We start from the raw sequence: 18,034 nt of genomic DNA, 5'->3' as shown, positions 1-18,034 counted from the left end.
TCCAGGTTGCATGTGATTATTGCAGAGATGAGTGGTGGACATGAAAGGAGAGATTGAACACATTCCTTCATGGCCTTCTGGCTCCTTTCCTGTATTATTCTTTGGAGTGGACATTAGATTCAGATGAAGGGACATTTGCAGAGTAAATAGCAAGTCACATGGGAGGAGGACAAATGGGGAGGAGCTGGCCGTTCAGTTCTTCATCTCTCCTAGGACCAACTCTGACATCACTTCCATTGGGCTCAGGCCCCTAGTGGTAGATTGAGTTTTTTTCAGAATTCTTTTCATTGGGACTGGATATTTGAAGGTTTCTAGTTTAATTAACTCCCACCCAAACCCCTGCCTTGACTAGACTTCACCCTCATGTCAGGTGTTTACTAGCAAAATATTTTAGGGCTCATACATTCATGTGCCCATTTGTGCAATGATTTACTCAACAAAGATTTACTAGATACCTACCATAAGCACAGTACTGTAAAAAACAAGGAAAGGGAAGAAAATGGAAACTTTTGTTTTTAAAAATGTTTTTATTGATTTGAGAGAGAGAGGGAGGGAGAGGGATAGAAAGATACAACCATTGATGAGGGAGAAACATCTATCGGCTGCTTTCTGCATGCCCCCAACTGGGGATCGAGCCCAGAACTCAGTCATGTGCCTGACCAGGAGTGGAACCAGGGACCTCTTTGTTCATGGGTCAATGCTCAACCACTGGCCAGGTTTTAATACATTTCTAATGGATTATAACAGGGTTTCTTAACCTCAGCACTATTGTTATGGACATTTTAGACTGGATAATCTTTTGTTGTGGGGGCCTGTCCTATGCTTTCTAGAATGTTTAGCCAAATTGCTGGCCCTCTACCCACTAGATGCTGGTAGCTCCCCTCCCCACAGTTGTGACTACCAAAAATACCTCCAGACATTGCTAAATGTCCCTTGGGGTCATAATAGCTAGTGGTTGAGAACCACTGGCCCTCAATATCAGGCATCATCCTAGACACTTCATCTACGCTTTCTCATTCAATTTTCCCTCCCCAAATAGCCCTTACGGAATATGGTTTGAATATGAGTATAGGACATCTTAAATAACTTACCCAGAGTCCAGTGGGTAATAATCATGGGATTTAGACTTTAAATCTAGGTCTTTCTTATTCCACTACATCCCCAGACTGCCATCCAACACTCAAGGAACTTAAGATCTAGTTGGAGAGATGTGATCTGAGCCAACTGTAGTTGTGTTCATCAGCAAAGAGGTGACGTGAGCACTCAGAAGAGAGAGGTAACAGTGGGATAGGGAGGTAACAGTGGGATAGGGAACACATCTGCAGAGATTAGATTGTTCTTTCAATATTTGTAGGTAAATATTTTGACGGGACAGTAATTATGTGTTGAGGAGTGGTAGGAGGTAAGGTTTATACAGGTAGCATTGGGTAGCAATTAAGATCAAGTGTTCCAGATGGAATCAGTTTGAGTTCCAGCTTCTCTCCTTACTAGTTGTAGGACCATGAGCTAACTGGGTAATCTTTTGGCCCAGTTGTGTTGTCTGTAAAGTGGGTTGGTAATAATAGTACATATTCTTAAGATTATAATCAGCATATAATAAGTTAATATGTAAAGGGCTGAGAACAAGACCCAGCATCTAGTTAGTGCTCAATAGATGCTTGCTACTTAGTACTTGATTCTGTCAGACTTCAGATAGAGTTGAGAATCTGTACTGTAAATAATGGTAACTTTTGAATCCAGGCCTACAAAGATGGTCCACAGGTACTACAATCCCCTTCCTGTGTTCATGGCAAGTTCACAAATTGATATCTTTGGGTCGAAAACCTGTCTCTGGTTCCATGAACAGTTTCCGGAGTACCAGTGTCCAATGGTCCAACTCTTGTGTGGGAGCTTTGGGTTTGAAGCATCAAAAACATCTTCCCAACAGAGATTCAGAGACAGAAAGAGGCAGCCTGGGTATCCGTTCAGACATTTGTTCACTCATCCATTCGTTCAACCAATGTTTATCGAATACCTTTTTTATTCTGGGCACCATGTTTCTATTAATTACATCTGGAACACCAATAAGTCACCACCCTGCCCATGTGTAGGCTGGAAGTGTATTGGACAGAATTGTCATTGTTTAGTTTTGCGACAATTTCTGTGGCTTAGGTTAAAACCCTGAGGTTTCTTCCTGTGCTTTGCTTGGTATCACTGCTGGCCTTTATATTTATGGAGCTCTGTTAGGCCCTGGATGTGGTTGGGGATCTCCTGGGAATTTCCTCTTTCTTCCTCTCTCCAGCTTTTTATAGCTACATAAGGTTTAGATCTGTTAACAAACACTTGGATAATTATGCCCCTCTCTGTTTATAGACTCAGGATAAATTGTCCTAATGGGAAAATATCTTTCCTTTGGAGTAATTTGCATCAAGGCTTTTAATTTTTTTTGTTTGTGTGTGGTTCGTTTGCCTTTCTAAAAATCATTTTGATGTCTGTTTCTCTCATGAATCATCTATTGTTGATACACAACAGCACTCAATAAACCCCATTACAAATCTTTTCTTGATCTGAAAGTAGTTGACATTGGGAAAATATGTGACCCATCCATGTGCTTTCTCATGGGTGCTGAATTAAAGGAAACAGTTGGATTTTAAGATTTTAGGAACATCTGTTAAGAGGTCTATAGAAATGACCCACCAGAGCCTTGACCACCAGCATGCTGGGATAACTCAATTTAGCTTAGTTTATCTTAAAGCATCACCGTCACAATGCATTTGTATTCATTCAACATTCATGGAAGGCCTACTCTGTGCGAGGTTATATTATGGCAGCCAAGTGTTTCTAATTAATAAAATACACGTGAACCCTGATCCGATTCTTCAGCTTTGTGGGAGATAGCTTCTGGTCAGAAGGCAAAGCCAGTCCTTCCTTCCTCTGTTGTGCTGGGAAAAACTACTGCATTCCTCGGCGATATAAACCCTTGGAAGGCTTGGTTTTTGATCATTTGGGGTCAACAAGCATCAGTGCTTCTTTTTGCAGTGTTTCTTCCTCCCAAGAGCTAAAAATACTTAATGATGGGAGGCAGTGGTGTAATGGTTAAGCACATCCTTTGAGTCACACTAAATGGGTTTGAATTGGGATTACACCATTTACTAGCTGTTACTTAACCTCGTTGTGACTCAGTTCCCTTGTGTTAGAATAAGGCTACTAATTATTACCACTTCACAGGGTTACTGCAAAAAACAACAACAAGGCAGAGAAATAATTTACATAAAGTAGTTAGCACGGTGCCCAACATAATTATAGTAAGAGCTTCTTGATTCAGAGCTATCAGTATTATCATTATCATCAACTAATATTTGTATGCCCACTAAACAAAAAGCAATGCTGTCTATATATAGAAACTCTACAGAGGAGTGATCTATGAAATATATTTATCATCTATTCAGTGTCTGAAGTTGGACACACTCTTAGAGATGCCCATCCCCATAAACAAAGGTCCAATGAGATATGGCATCTGTTTGTGCGCAGCCTTATGTTCTCCTGGCACTTTGTCGTGAACTAGGGAACCTGGCACTCAGGAAGTTCTCTCCCTTGTTCAGTGGAGAAATGAGGAACATTGCAGCTCTAGAAGGGAAAGAAAGAAATTCTCTAGCCTGGCTTCTGCCTAAACATGCAGGAGGGACTATCATTTCAGGTGGAGTCAGATGGGTCAAGATCTCCCTCACAGTGATGTCAATGTCAAGTCAGTTACCATTACATCAAGCAAGTGTGCTTTTGGGTCTGACCCAAATTTTAATCTTGCCTTTGAGTCTCTTACCTTTTCTGTCTTCTGCAGAGATGAAGAACAGCTGGTCCGCATCTTCTTTATAATAACCCTTCAAATGGGAGACGGTTACATTTGCCTTTAAGCACTTTTTCACTCTAGACTAAACAACTCCAAATCCTCTAACCTTCCCTCATAGGTTCTATTTTCTGTCTCTTTAATCATTTAGGTTCTCCTTTGGAACCTTTCCAGTGTCTCTACATCTCCCCTAAAATAAGGGGCCTCAGACTGGACATACGACCCGGAGAAGAGGCTGCTGCCAAATTCTTTATTATGGGAAAGGCACCTCCCTTTCGTATCAGACTCCCCCCACCCATGTGAATTCACCCCAGTGTCTTGCAGCCGATTTCTTATCAGTACAACGCGCAGACTCATATTAACTGCACGGTCTGCTGTGATCCTCATGTCTTTGTCAGGTTTCCTCAAATGTAGATATTAAAGCCATTTGTGCCTGTCATTTTGATCCTCACCCCTCAGGATACTGCTTTTGTAATCATGCTGAACTCGGAACTGGTTTTAATGAAGCATTTCCTTCATGCGTTGGATCCACTTTGGATTCTCCTAACACATCAACAGTTCCCCCTCAAATTAATTTTATCTTTAGACTCTGGCTGTGCATATAGCAAGTTTAAGTATTATTTAAACCAGACCCAGTTTAAAATTGGAGGCCACATTTTAAGCACCCCTTTGTGTACTGAGCCATTGATCTCTTTTCCAGTCAGCAGTGAGACCCCGTGAGGGAAAAGACCGACCAGATCATATCTTTCTGGCCTTTGCTGATGAGAATGTCATATGCATTCAAGGCTTTCCTGAAATTAAGATCTTCTACAGATGTGGTTACATTTTAATTCCCGGCACATACACACCCTAAACTGAGCTTAGGCAGCAAAGCTGGTGGGGGAAGGGGGAATATTTATTTGCATTATGCTTGAGATCATGGATTTACTTTAAACAGCATTGGTTTGCACATCATAAATTGCACACCAGGTTGAAGGAGGAAAGTTAGAAGTAGAGCATGAAGAAACTATCAGTGCAGAAAGCAACGAGAAAGGAAGAAAAGGAGCACATCTGAAATTATTAGAAAATCATTCAATTTGTACTGAACTCCCATACAACTTATCAGATGCCCAGATGCCTCATAAAAAAGTATGTTAGCCCTAGCCAGTCTGGCTCAGTGAATAGAGCGTCGGCCTAGGGTTCCGGATTCGATTCCGGTCAAGGGCATATACCTTGGTTGTGGGCACATCCCCAGTAGGAGGTGTGCAGGAGGCAGCTGATCGATGTTCCTCTCGCATCGATGTTTCTGACTATCTCTCTCTCTCTTCCTCTCTGTAAAAAAATCAATAAAATATATATATTAAAAAAGTATGTTAATGAATCCATGAGGGCTACCACCTCAGGGCAGAAAAGAGGGACAAGGGAATGGGGAGGACCTAGCATTCACTGAGACCCTTATAATATTCGTAAGGCACACACTTTGTGAGAGACTTTTGGATACACTTGGCCTTTTCTACAGTCATCAGCCTAACTTGCTTTGCCCCGGGAACTGCAATATTTTGAGGCTCGCAAAGCTTGTTCTCCCTGGGCACATGTAGTGTTCTCCTAACTCCACGTGTCAGTGTTGGCTGCAACACCCACACCTCCTTGAGATACACTTTATCAAGGGTTTGTTTCCTCTCAGTACTTCCAAAGGGGGAATGTCAGGGCTTGAGTCCTGCCTGCTTCCCGCTTTGCTCTTGTGCCAACCTGAATGAAGCAACTGGGGGGTAATTCCAGTCTGGTGATTATGATGATTACTTACCAGGCGCTCTGTGGGCTGCTTCTGGGAGAGGGCAGATGTCCAGGCGGGTCTTGATATGCTTGGCCCCTCCCAGGCTTTTTGGAATTACCCATTCCAATGGCAGTAATGGAACTGGGAAGGGAAGCCTTCTTTTGCCACCTCCTTTATATTGAATTGTTCCGAATTCCCCCACATCTGTCTGTTGCAAAGCTAATTTACTTTCAGGGACTGCTGGCTGCCCAGGAGGGGAACCGTTGCTTAGAGGCACAGAGTTGGGGAGTGGGACAAGGCAAGATACTGGCATGAACCCCAAGGGGGTGGGGTGAGTGTGTGCACCTGTCTGCAGGTCCCTGCAGGCTCCCGGCTTCAGTTTGGGCAGAAATGTGTGCATTTCACCATAGGAGGTCTCCTCACCTCTAGCCCCCTCTGGTAGCTCCAACCTGGATCCCTCTCCGAAGCCAGGTGAAAATGTTTCCAGCCCTAGTCCCTTAATGGTTTGAGGTTTGGCACAGCAATACTTTCACTTTTCAACAAGTGTAAAGTTAGAAAAATGGAATGAAATACAGTTGAAGCAACCCCTTTGCGCAATGAAATGTGGGGCGATGCCTCCTCTCTCTGCCTGTCCCCCACCCCACCCCAGCTTTAAGAAAAGCAAACATTCTTTTCCTGTCTTATTTGTCTTCCCATTAATTTAAGACAGGAAGCCCTCAGTGGGTGTGATGTAAACAATTGAGCCTCATGGGTCGGGCTTCCTCATCAGTTTGCAGCTGGAGACATGGCTGCACGGCCCAAGCCCATTCATGCCTCTCCGGGGGATGACTTGTTGACTGAACCCCCAGAAGACGGGAGGGGCGCGGAGCCTAGAAGGTATAGAGGAAATGCTTAAGTTGTGCAGTCACCGGCGATTGTAATTCAGCAGCGGTGAGTTTGGTTACCCCAGCAGAAAGAATCTAACTGGGGATTTCTGGAAAGTTTCCTGACATCCTGCCGATGTGAAGGTTGTGATTCGAGTTTGGGGCTCGCCCCACCCACCCCACCCTCAGTAAGAGCCCTTGCTGCTGCTGCCGGGTGTGAAACCGTGTGGTTAAATGAATTGATGAGGGGGGTGGGGGCGGAGCTTCTAGCGGCGGCTGGAAGGAGACCTTGGGACCCGCGAGGGTATCTGGATGGGGCATTTTCTCCTTCAGACCTGCTCCCAGTGACCGCTGGGAGCTCCGAGCACTTGCATGTGCACCCCCAAACTCGCCGAGACCCTCCCCGGGGCGGTTTCCTCTTCCACGAGAGGGGCGTGGCTAGGAAGGGTCTGGAATGCTGTGGAGTTTTGACAAGTGAGCAGGGGAGTGACGAGCCGGGCTGGGATTCCGTTACAGCCTTTCCACCACCTCCCCTACGGGGCCTGCCGCAGGGAGGAGGGGTGCCCCCTCGGGCAGCCGCGGACCGAGCGGCCTCCGAGAACTCCTGCAGGAGCCATGGTGCGGGAGGGCAGCCCCGGGGCGCACGGCGGGCCCGCGTCCCGGGCGGAGAGCCCGCCCCGAGCAGGTGATTAGGGTCAGGATCGCCCAGCGCACCCGCGCTGCGCCCCGCCCAGTCCCGAGGATTGACTCCCGCCAGCTGCCCCGGCCCGGGCTCCGCGGAAGGCGTCGGACGGGAGACCCCCCGAAGATGACTTCAGAACTGGAGGTAGGGACCTGCGTAACAAACAGAAACCTCGGGCATCTGCATCCCATCGCGCTGGGGTGCAGATTGAGGCTGGATCCCTAAGTGTGGAAAGTGAGCCACAGCCTCAGAGAAACGCTAGCGGCCAGCCTCCGAGGGCCTCGGCTCTCTGCACCTCGCAGATCACTGACGAGTAAGCGCCTTGTTTTTGCTTGGGTTGGCGTGTTTTGGAGATGGTCTGTGTTCCCTGGGAGGAGTAGCCGAGCTGGAACGGGTTTGTCAATTACTAGAGGAAGGAGGCTCCCTCCGTGTGTGTGAGCGGGGGACTCGCGGGGCAAGTCTGGAGGGGCCCCAGGGCCACGGTTCTCTAAGACACCCGATAAGAGGTGCTGTTGGAGCCCACGACGGGAACCCCGCGTCTGTTTCAGTGCCCTCTCCCCTGCGCCTCAGGTGGCTGGCTCGCAGGGAAGGATCTGGGGAAGAGCAGAGCTGGTCTTCCACCAGCTGGAACAGTTTATGACCGCCCCCCCCCCCCCCCCGGAGGTCATGATCTCCTTGGAGGAGGGATCTTCGCCCCAGGCTACTAAACAGTGCTTGGGCGACTCCCCCCACCACTGATTCATAAAATGTTTTGTTTGTAGTATCCACAAATCAAAGATTTTAAAGATGAAAGATGTTTGGAAAGAGAATGATACTTTCTGTCATGTTGCTGCTCTCTGGTAGGCAGTGCATAAATACAGGGGTGAAATTAAGTCAATGAGGACTCCGAGATGGGGTAAGGAGATAACCGCAGCTGTCATCCTGGGAACGCTTTTGGGAAGAAAAGATTCTGCAAATGTAAACAGTAACCGAAAAAAAAAAAAAGAAGAAAAAAAAAAGAAAAGGTCAGGCTGAGTTTGATGTAAGAAAGAGGGATGGGCCCTAGCTGGTTTTGCTCAGTGGATAGAGTGTCGGCTTGTGGACTGAAGGGTCCCGGTTCGATTCTGTCCAGGTTCCAGGTTGTAGGCTGGGTCCCCAGTGTGAGACGTGCAGGAGGCAGCCGATCAATGATTCTCATCATCGATGTTTCTCTCTCTACCTCTCTCTTCCTCTCTGAAACTAATAAAAGTATATATTAAAAAGAATTAAAAATAAAGAAAGAGGGATGGCATTACCTCTGTAAATAATATCGAAGTATCTTTAAATACACATAAAAATACAGTACTTTCTGACTTTGCACTTGGAAATCACTTTGCATATAAGTTGAAAAGTAAGGTACAAGGGGATGGTCCTACCCTGCAGTGTTACTCTGACCATAAAATACTCCCTAACCTGTAGATGTACCGTGGCTCTACTTTTTACCCCTGAGATGTTAATGAAGTTGAATTGGTATTGGACCCACCCAATTAATTGCCTTCAGGATCTTAGTCAAAGCCCTTGCCTCCAGGGTGTAGCCCTGAGGTAGGGTGGGCTTTGGGAAAAGAAAGAAAAAAGTCTGCTTGGCCAGCAAGGCTCAGTGGTTGAGCCTCCACCTATGAACCAGGAGGTCACGGTTCAATTCCCGGGCAGGGCACATGTCCAGGTTTCAGGCTGGATCCCCAGTGTGGGGCATGCAGGAGAGTTGATCAGTTATACTCTCTCATCATTGATATTTCTGTCTCTCCCTCTCCCTTTCTGTCTGAAATTAATAAAAATATATTTTAAAAAAGAATAAATAAAAGAAAGAAAGTTCTCAGAGTGGGCCACACATGGAAGAAACAAATAGGATGTACCAAGGAAGGTGACTGGGGAAACCCATGTGGGCTCAGGATTTCAGGCTTGGTCGGGCTTTCAGCCTGGAACTGTGTGAGCCTGCACTGCCGGGTTAATGGAGGAGATAGAGCCAACCTCTCCCTAATCTAGAGTGAAAGGAAGACAGTGGAAAGAGCAAGCAACATTTCCCAAAACTGCTTTTCTGCTTGTCTTCTCACCCCATAAATTGCCCATGCCTTTTATCCTGTTCCTACTGATCTCTGTAACTCCATGCAGGTCCCACTTAGGAACTGTTTCCTTGAAGGGAAATAGTGACCCATGATGGCCTGTTTCCTGGGACATGGCGTTCTCTTCTCACCTGCTCTGCCATGTGCTCAGCCCTGCCGTTGTTTTTTTTAATTGATTTTTAATTAAAGTTGGCATACAATATTAGTTTTAGGGGTACAATATAGTGATTAGACATTTATATTCCTTATGAATATATTACACTCACCTGGCACCATACATAGTTATTACAGTATTAATGACTATATTCCTTATGCTGTACTTGACATCCTCGTGACTTTTTATAACTGGCAATTTGTACTTCTTAATCCCCTTCACCTTTTTCGCCCATCCCCCCAAACCCTTCCCATCTGGTGACCATCAATTTGTTCTCTGTATCTGAGTTTGTTTCTGTTTTGTTTTGTTTGTTCGTTTTATTTTGTTTGCTTTAAATTGCACATATTAGTGAAATCATATGGTATTTGTTTTTCTCTGTCTGACTTACCTAACTTAGCATAATACCCTCTAGGTCCATCCATGTTGTCGAAAATCAGTCCCTACCTTCTTCAACTCTTCTGTTGCCCAGAGCGTTCACCAAGTACCTTTGCTGACTTCTGGAAGTGGGTACGCCCAGGACACTACTCAGGGACCTCTTCCTGATCCTTGTTTGGGTTCTCATTCTGGAATCTGACTCATAGCCTGAGCTTCCCGTCCTTCTTTATCAAAACTATACACAGTACATCACTGAACTATCAGATAGTACCACAAGGCTTATAACTGGAAACATCAATCACTAGCCTCACCAACCTCAGCTGCTAGGCCCCAGAGACAACCACTTTAAAATCTTCGCACATGTTTCCAAACAGCAAGTGCTTACTGGTTCTTCTGCTCACCAAGCCCTCGGCCTGCTGCTCCCCCTGGTTTTGCTGCTCATGAGGCATGATGGACAGCGTCATCCTGTCTCATCATCGTCATCCCTGAGATTCAGGTTGTCTCTTTCTCAGGTGGCATCCCCTGTTTTCTAGACCCATTATCTTCCTCTTTGTTTGTTTCTTCCTCTTTCTTTGTTTCCTCTCTCTCTCTAGTAAAACACGTGTAGAAGTTCCTGAGGAAGAGTACATGGGAGATAAGTTTTGTGAGATCTTTCAAGACTTATCGTTTGAAAGGGTAGTAACTCTACGTGGGAAATCCCTTTCCCTCAGAGTTTGGAAAGCACTGCTCCTCCAGGCTCAGTATTGCTGTGGAGATATCAGACATCATTCTAATTCCTGCTGCTTTCAAAGACAGTTATTTCCCCCTCTCTGAATCCTTGTCCTTTATACTGCCCTTTCTCTCTGTAATGAGATTCCATTTTAATACACCTTGCTGTGTCTTTCTTCATTCATTTTACTTGGCGTTCAGTGGACCTTCTCAATCTGGAAACTCATACCAGTTTTCTTGGATGAAAAATTTCTCCTTCTCTTCTGGAACACCTGTTAAATTAGAAGTGGGATGGAATCTCAAATTTTCTTTTTCCCTTATTCTATCTCCTTTTAAAAAAATGTTCCCTTCCTGGGAAATTTCCTCTTTTTTTTTAATTTCCTCATTTTACCTTCCAAACCATATGTCTACTATCAGATTTCTAATTTTCAAGAACTCTTGAAAAATCTCTGAAATGTTCTTTGTATAACATCCCGTCCTCCGTTTCCGGCTGAAAAGATTTCCAGCCTCCGTGGAGAGCAGTGACTGCTGCTTTGAAGCATCCCTCCACTCCCCGCACGGGTTCTTTTCCTGACTTACTCTTAGTATTTTTGTTTTGTTTTTGTTTTTAAATCTTGCATGTTTAAGTCTTTCCGCAAATGTCTGCTGACCCTGGACTGATCACTGGAAAGCTAACAGGAAGGTCTGCATGCATGGATGGGGCTTGTGCCCGGGAATAGTTCCTCCTTACCAAGAACAACACCCAGAACAGTGTTTCAGAATCCGGAATAATGCCTGGCACCCAGGGAACTTTTCATGTGTATTTGCTGAGGAACTGAATGAATGGTGCACGATCTTTCTAGGGCCCACGCAGTAGCGAGTATTAAAAGCTTCCCAGGTGATTCGAATGTGCAGCTGGCCCCAGCACCTCTGCTACAGGATGATCCTGCTGAGTGCTTTTACTGGAGGGCTCCCACCTGTGGGTGGAAGGTCTTTCCTTTCAGGAGAAACTGACCAGGGGAAGAGAAATCCTCACACGGAGGGGACTCGGTGAGCTGCGGGGATCTGCGAGCCAGATGCGGGAAGGAGACCAGGAGTCTATTTGGTGCCGAGACTCTCTCGTATTCCCCTTTGTAAAGCTGCACCGGGTCCCGCAGCCACACGTGGTGTCTCTGGTTCAGCAGATCAACAGGTTGCAGAATGCAGGCAGTCGCTCTGGCGTTAGGATTGAGAGAGGAGGGGATGGAGGGGTGTGACAGCTTCAAGTGCAGACTTTCAGCCGGTCCTCCTGCTCTCAGGGGGCCCCTCTGCCCCCTCAGTGCCCGTGTCCCCAATTCCGGAGGCTCTCTGGAGCGCTGTGGTATGAGTCCCAGCCTGCTTCCCGGCTTCCCGCATTGCTGGGCTAGGTTTCAGCTTTCTCTCATCTGCTAAGTCAGTTACCACTGGTTTGACCACTTGCCAGCTTCCAAAATGTTGTTGCAATCATAGTTTCTTCTGTTCTCTTTGAGAGTTGAGCAAACCCTTCCCCCACACTTTAAAACATTCCTTGACTCTCATTCCATCCTGGGTATTGGTGACTGAGTCTTCCTGCCTGGTGCCCCCAACTGGCCCTGGAGCCCTCCTCTCAATTCTTCTGTGTTTACACCCCTGCAAGTGTCCACTTGGGACGGAAATGCCACTGGGCCAGGTTGTATTGTCACGTCAGTGGAAAGTCGTTACAAGTGTCCCAAGGGTGTGAATAGAGTGTTTATTGGACATGTATACAAGGTATGTTGATGTCTTCTCCATCTGGTCATTAGTTATGCTTCTTTGTATGTGTGGGGTATCGGGCAGAGGCGTTTCTGAATGTCTTTGGTGCTAACACTATCAGAATGCTATCTGTTAGAATAACTAACAGCACAACTCGTTGACTTCATTGAAATCTGTTCACCTTCATTTCTTTCTTGGGTCCCCACCGGAAGCCCATCAGGTGCTTCCATGCTGGTGTGGTCTCAGAAGTATCCATTCCCTGAGATGATTAGCCCGCTCCGATCTGGTGCCTCCATCCCACACCCCAGAGACAAGTGTAGGAAAGTGTGTGAGCCAAGTCTGGGCAATGAGGTGTGAAGGAAAGTCTCTTGTGGAGGTTCTAAGGAAGGTTTGCTCGTTACTGAGAAAAAGACACAAAAAAAGAAATGACTCCATTGCTTCCTTGGCCCATTGCCATGGAGAACAGCTTAGCGGTACTTGCCTCCTGCCTTAGGGTGAAGCCAACTTGTTGGGGCGGGGGGAGGGCCAGCAGCCCATCCGGTAGTTGGGACACGTGGCTCGAGCCCCACCCTTCCTCGGCACTTCCACCTCAGGAGGTGATTAATTTCCTCCCAGTTCAACCATTTTGCATCAGGGTTTGGTATCATTTCCTACCAAGCTGATACAGGTGGATATTTATTAATGCAGTGTCTCATTACCAAAGAGAGTGAAGGCAGACGTGGGCTCACCTTACAGAAGATCTGAGCTGCCTGGTTCCTCGTTCCTCCCTACTCTGCCTATTTTCCAGGCAGATGAAAGTAATTTTATTCTTCCAACTTTAAAAGAAGACATTGAGCTGGGAAAAGGGGATTCCTTGCTTTGTTCCATCCCAGTGAGAGAACATCCCGGGCGGTCACGAAAATGAAGATGGTGCTTAACATGATAGTGCTGTGAAGAAACCTGCATTCCAGCCTGTGAAGTGCTGGTTCTCACTCCTGTGATTGTGGAGGCTGCCAGTCTGCGTGCACACTCCGGATTGTTTCCCCCGTGGTCCATCCTTTGTCCTGGTGCATCCCAGCCTTTGGGAAGCTTGGAAGATGAAATAAACTCCGGAAGGACTCTGGTGTCAGGAAGACCAGATGCAGGAGAAAGTAGTCTGTCCATTCCTGTTTTCCCCAGGTGAACTCACTCAGCAATGACATACTCTCTCTCTTTATGAATGGGAAGCCCTCCTAATTTCTTCCATTCCCAATAAAATATAAGCCTGAAGGGAAGCCCTTAATTGCACTTAGCATCATACCATCGTTTTCCTGTTTGCATCTGTATCTCTTACTAACCCAAGACAGTAAGGACGGGCACTTCAAATTGTAACATAGGTGGGATTTATTGAGCACTTACTGCTTGCCAGGTATAAGCTTCACATGTCTGAGTTTATCTCATCCTCATAATGATCCTGTGAAGAAGATGCTCTTGTTATCCCTATGTGATGATGGAGATCATAGGAGGCACACAGGATTTGGGAACTTGCTCAAGGTTGTCCATCTTTTCAGTGGCAGAGCAAAGATTCAAATGCTGGCAGTCTGGTTCTGAAGCCCATTCTGCGCTATATGACATGTATCCTATGTAATTCATCATCATAGCTTGGACACCCTTACACCATCTGTAGTATACAATAGGGATTCACATGCTACTGTGAATGAATAAACACGAGGATTTTTCATGTCATTACAGACTCATTAATTTTAATGGCTGTGTATTTTTCCATTGAGTCAAAGGACCATAATTTGTGTAACTATTTCCCTAGGATTGGACATTTAAGTAGTCTGGGCTAGACTAGCTGAGACTGGGATGCCCTGGAGAAACCTCACATATGTGGTCGCTATTTGGGAGATGCTCATGAGATGTTTTTATAACTCTCTTCCATCCCCTTCTCTGGGTCCATCCTTGGGGGCCATGCTAACCCTCATCCATTATCAGGTTCCCGTTGCCATCAGTAGAACTCTTAAAAACAGATGGCACTATGAAGGCTTTACTACTTTTGGAACTTTTTCCAAGGGTCCCTGTTAAATGTTAAGCATTCGTTGGCCAGGAATTGCCGTCTGAAATGCGGATCCCTGGAATGTCGTCTGCCAAGTGCCATTTTCCAGGTGGTTTCTCATAACATGGCATTTTGCACTTTTGCATCCAGAGATAATATATCTGACTCTTTGATTTGTTATTTAAGACTTTTGGCTGACCTCTGGGATTCTTGTCTTAATTGACAATTGATAGAAAATATAAATGGAAAAATGTGTTACTGTGCAAAGTTTGGAGTTTGTTTTACCTTTGGAAATTGGGGATAGAGGATTAAGGAAAACTGTTATGAGACCATTTTGTCTGGCCAGCGGTTGTCTTAGTGGTTTCACTTGTTAGGCCCTGTGTCAACAAACACACCATGCCTCAAACAATATGATCATTCTGTAGAAGTTATTTGCAGTTCAAGAAGTTTCCGCTTTTGTAAATTAAATTATCTGGGATATGCTAGAAGACCTTGATATTTAAATTTTGATCCTATGGTAAAAACAACAACAACACAAAACCCTTTTGTAGAACAAATAATCTTTTTTGAAATGTCAAAAACATGCTTGTCCTAAATACATCTCTAATGTATATACATGTACCAGTGGCCCAGTGCATGAAATTCGTGCACAGGCGTGGGGGGGGTCACCCTCTCTAATCTGGGGCATCCCTCTCACAATCCGGAACCGCTGGCTCCTAACCACTCACCTGCCTGCTTGCCTGATCGCCCCTAACCACTCTGCCTGCCGGCCTGCTCACCCCCCCACCAACCTTCTCACCCCCAACTGCCCCTCCTGCCAGCCTGCTTGCCCCCAACTGCCCCCCCCCCCCCGCTGCTGGCCTGCTCACCCCCAACTGCTACCTCCCCCCCCCCCCCCCCCGCCAGCCTGATCACCCCAACTGCCCTCCCCTCCTGGCCTGATCGCCCCTAACTGCCTCTGCCTTGGCCCCACCACCATGGCTTTGTCCCGAAGGATGTCTGGAAGGTCTCCGGGTCTAATTAGCATATTACCCTTTTATTAGTATAGATATACAATTTAAAGTGTGTGTGTGTGTTTTCCTCCTTCCTCCTCCTACCCCCCAATTTGCCCTCTTCCTTCTCTGTACTAGGAGACCGACTTCTGTGAACGACAACATCTGGCCTCCCTTTGTCCTGGTTGTGGTTGGCTTCAGCCAATGGCAGGCACAGGCGGGTCACAAGGCAGGAGAGAGTGTTGGAGCATTTACCCCCCTCTCCACTGTCCCCGGAACCTGCGGAGGTTCTGACCATAACTGATTTCTTCTAAGCTCCCTTTCCTGGCTCCCACTCACGCTGCCTCCTCCCCTGGCCTTTCAGACCAAGTGGAAGTACCGGTTTCTGGGCCCCTGGGTGCTTCATCCTGCCTGCACCTCTGGGAATAGTCCCTGCAGAAAACTCTCAGTTCAGCCCTTTTGAATGTGCCCCGTTTCCTGCTGGGACCCAGGTTGGAGTTGTGTGGATCCATCCCTTCCTCATATAGAATCTTGATGGTCGTGTCTAGCTCGGAAAGGCCAGTTCCGTATCCTTTAGTACATCTGGATTCGAATTGTGTCTCGTCCTGTCGGAGAGTTGTCATCATATGCTTATGTCTTTTGTCTTTCCTATTGGATTACTAGTCTTGGGAGGCAGGGGTGTGGATTATTCTGCCCTCTCCCTACAACATCTAATACAAGGGTACCTCGGAGATATTGCAGGTTTGGTTCCAGACCAGTAATCTATTCGCAGTAAAGCAAATATCCCCATAAAGTGAGTCACATGAAGTCTTTGGTTTCCAAGTGTGCTGTACACTAACTATATGTTTACACTATGCTGTTGTCTATTAAGTGTACAATAAATAGTATTATGTCAAAGAACAATGTAAAGACCTTAAAAATATTTTATTGCTAAAAGATGCTAACCATTACCTGAGCCTTCAGCAACTTGTAATCTTTTTTGCTGGTGGAGGGTCTTCAATTTGTAAAAAAAAGACTATCTGAGAACCACAATAAAATGAGGTGTGCCTATACATTGCTTTACATACAGAAGTACAGCTATTCACAACTCTTGAGGTCAAATAGTAACATAAAATTAGGAGTGCATGTGTATATGTGGAATATATGTGGGTATGATATATCTGTGATTTGATTTTTTTAAACTCTCAGTTCAGCCCTTTTGAGTGTTCCCCGTTTCCTGCTGGGACCCAGGTTGGAGTTGTGTGGATCCATCCCTTCCTCATATAGAATCTTGATGGTCATGTCTAGCTCGGAAAGGCCAGTTCTGTATCCTTTGTATCCTTATCAGCATAGGTTCATTAATTTAAGCAGTAAACAATTACCAGATGCCAGTTACACAATATGCTAGGTGTTCACATTAACAATTTTTCAGATTCTATAAACGGGTTTTATTAAGAACTGAAATAATGGAATTTTCAAGCTAGAAGGAATCTTGGAGTGTGCCTAATTGAGATTCATCACATAGGTGCTGCTCCGACAGAAAGGTTGGCTGCTTTGTCCTGCAGCCCAGGTAGTAGGTGGTATGAATGATGCCAGACTTGGTGCCCTGACTCTCTGCCTAGGGGTCCTTTTCTCACCTCCCTCCTGTCACACTGGGTTGTTGTCTCATAGGTGCTTTCTGGTGAAACGAACCTCAACGAGGTATCCTTTAGGTCCTAAAGTTTGGGAAATCTCTCTGCCGCCCCTTATTGCTTCCCTCTGTTGCAAATGCAAACCAGATAGTCATGCTCTGAGCTCATAAAAGGGCCTAATAGGATGCAGACGGTGGATTCTAACCCCGACTCCAACATTAGCCCCACGTGTTGACCACCGTCAGGGGGATGACTTGACCAACCCACAGCCATTCTTGGACCTCTCCCTTCACCATCTTTAAGCTTGGAGCAGCGGTGTATGTGGGTGTGTGAGGGGTTGAGGTTGGGTTGGGTGAGTTAGTTAACTAAGTGCTGCAGTTATTGGAGCCAGTCTCGAGCCTCTTCTGCAGAAGTGTGATCTCCAGTTCAGGTCGAGCTCCTGTGTGCTTGCAAACTCTCTCTGGGGGTGTACGATGGTCACTGCTCCCGTGACCATGGCCCTGCATGAGCTCATTTAGCACAAGGACCAGAGGACAAGGTGTTCCCTACAAAACCAAAACCTTTGGCTCCTCTAAGTCACAGCTTCAAGTTGGTTTGAGATGGACAAGAAAAAGTCTTTCCTTAGTGAACGGAAGCAAAGCAGATTGGCCCAGGTCTGCATGTGATAATGTGAGTGTCAGTAATTAGTGTTCCTCTGATTCTTTCACATATGCAAGTCAGCTGGGGACGGGGTGGTGATAAATTGTTACCCTCACCTGTAAGACTTAGGTTCAGGAAGACTAGGGAATAAGAAGGGGAGATAGTATCTTTATTGAGGGCCTGCTGTTTGTCAGGCTTGGTGCTAGGGCCTTAACTTAAGGTACTCACACCCAGACAGTTAACATGTTATGCCCATTTTACTAGAACTGGAAACTGAGGCTCAGAAGGGCTGTGACATACCCAGAATTGCATAGCTGGTATAAGGGGGTAGGTCACATTCTCAGTTCTGTCTGACTCCACAAACAAACCTTGTCAATAGAGTAATGACGTTCCAAACCCAACTGGTCCACATTCTTGCCATGAATGACTCCGGGGAAAGTTAACTAGCTTCTCTGCCTTGGTTTTCTCAACTGTAAAATGGGAATAAAGTGTGTCACTCCCTCATAGGATAGTGGTGAGGGTTGAGGTATTGCACATAAAGTCCTCATCAAGGTGCTGGCCACATAAGCCCTTGATGATATTTAGTTCTGGGCCCTGAGAGCTGGGTTTGCT

At 46.1% G+C, this 18,034-nt stretch overlaps 1 protein-coding gene across 3 annotated transcripts in view; it reads left to right on the top strand.

The window, feature by feature from the left end:
- PDZD2 (PDZ domain containing 2) overlaps positions 1-18,034 on the top strand; it is a gene marked incomplete at its 5' end in the record, with an annotated part of 214,524 nt that overhangs the window by 31,697 nt on the left and 164,793 nt on the right. Inside the window, one exon of one of the 3 annotated variants that reach the window (XM_079796198.1) lies at positions 6,377-6,506. The exons of 1 other annotated variant lie outside the window; for it this stretch is intronic. Of the gene's footprint in view, positions 1-6,376; positions 6,507-6,591; positions 7,266-18,034 lie in introns of those variants that run through there. One more of the 3 variants, XM_079796197.1, reaches the window with a different exon arrangement.

Source organism: Cnephaeus nilssonii, assembly GCF_951640355.1.
Source record: "Cnephaeus nilssonii genome assembly, chromosome: 2".
In the NCBI taxonomy this organism is placed as follows: Eukaryota; Metazoa; Chordata; class Mammalia; order Chiroptera; family Vespertilionidae; genus Cnephaeus; species Cnephaeus nilssonii.
The sequence above is the reverse complement of the archived record's forward strand: the minus strand, read 5'-3'. Positions and strand labels throughout refer to the sequence as shown.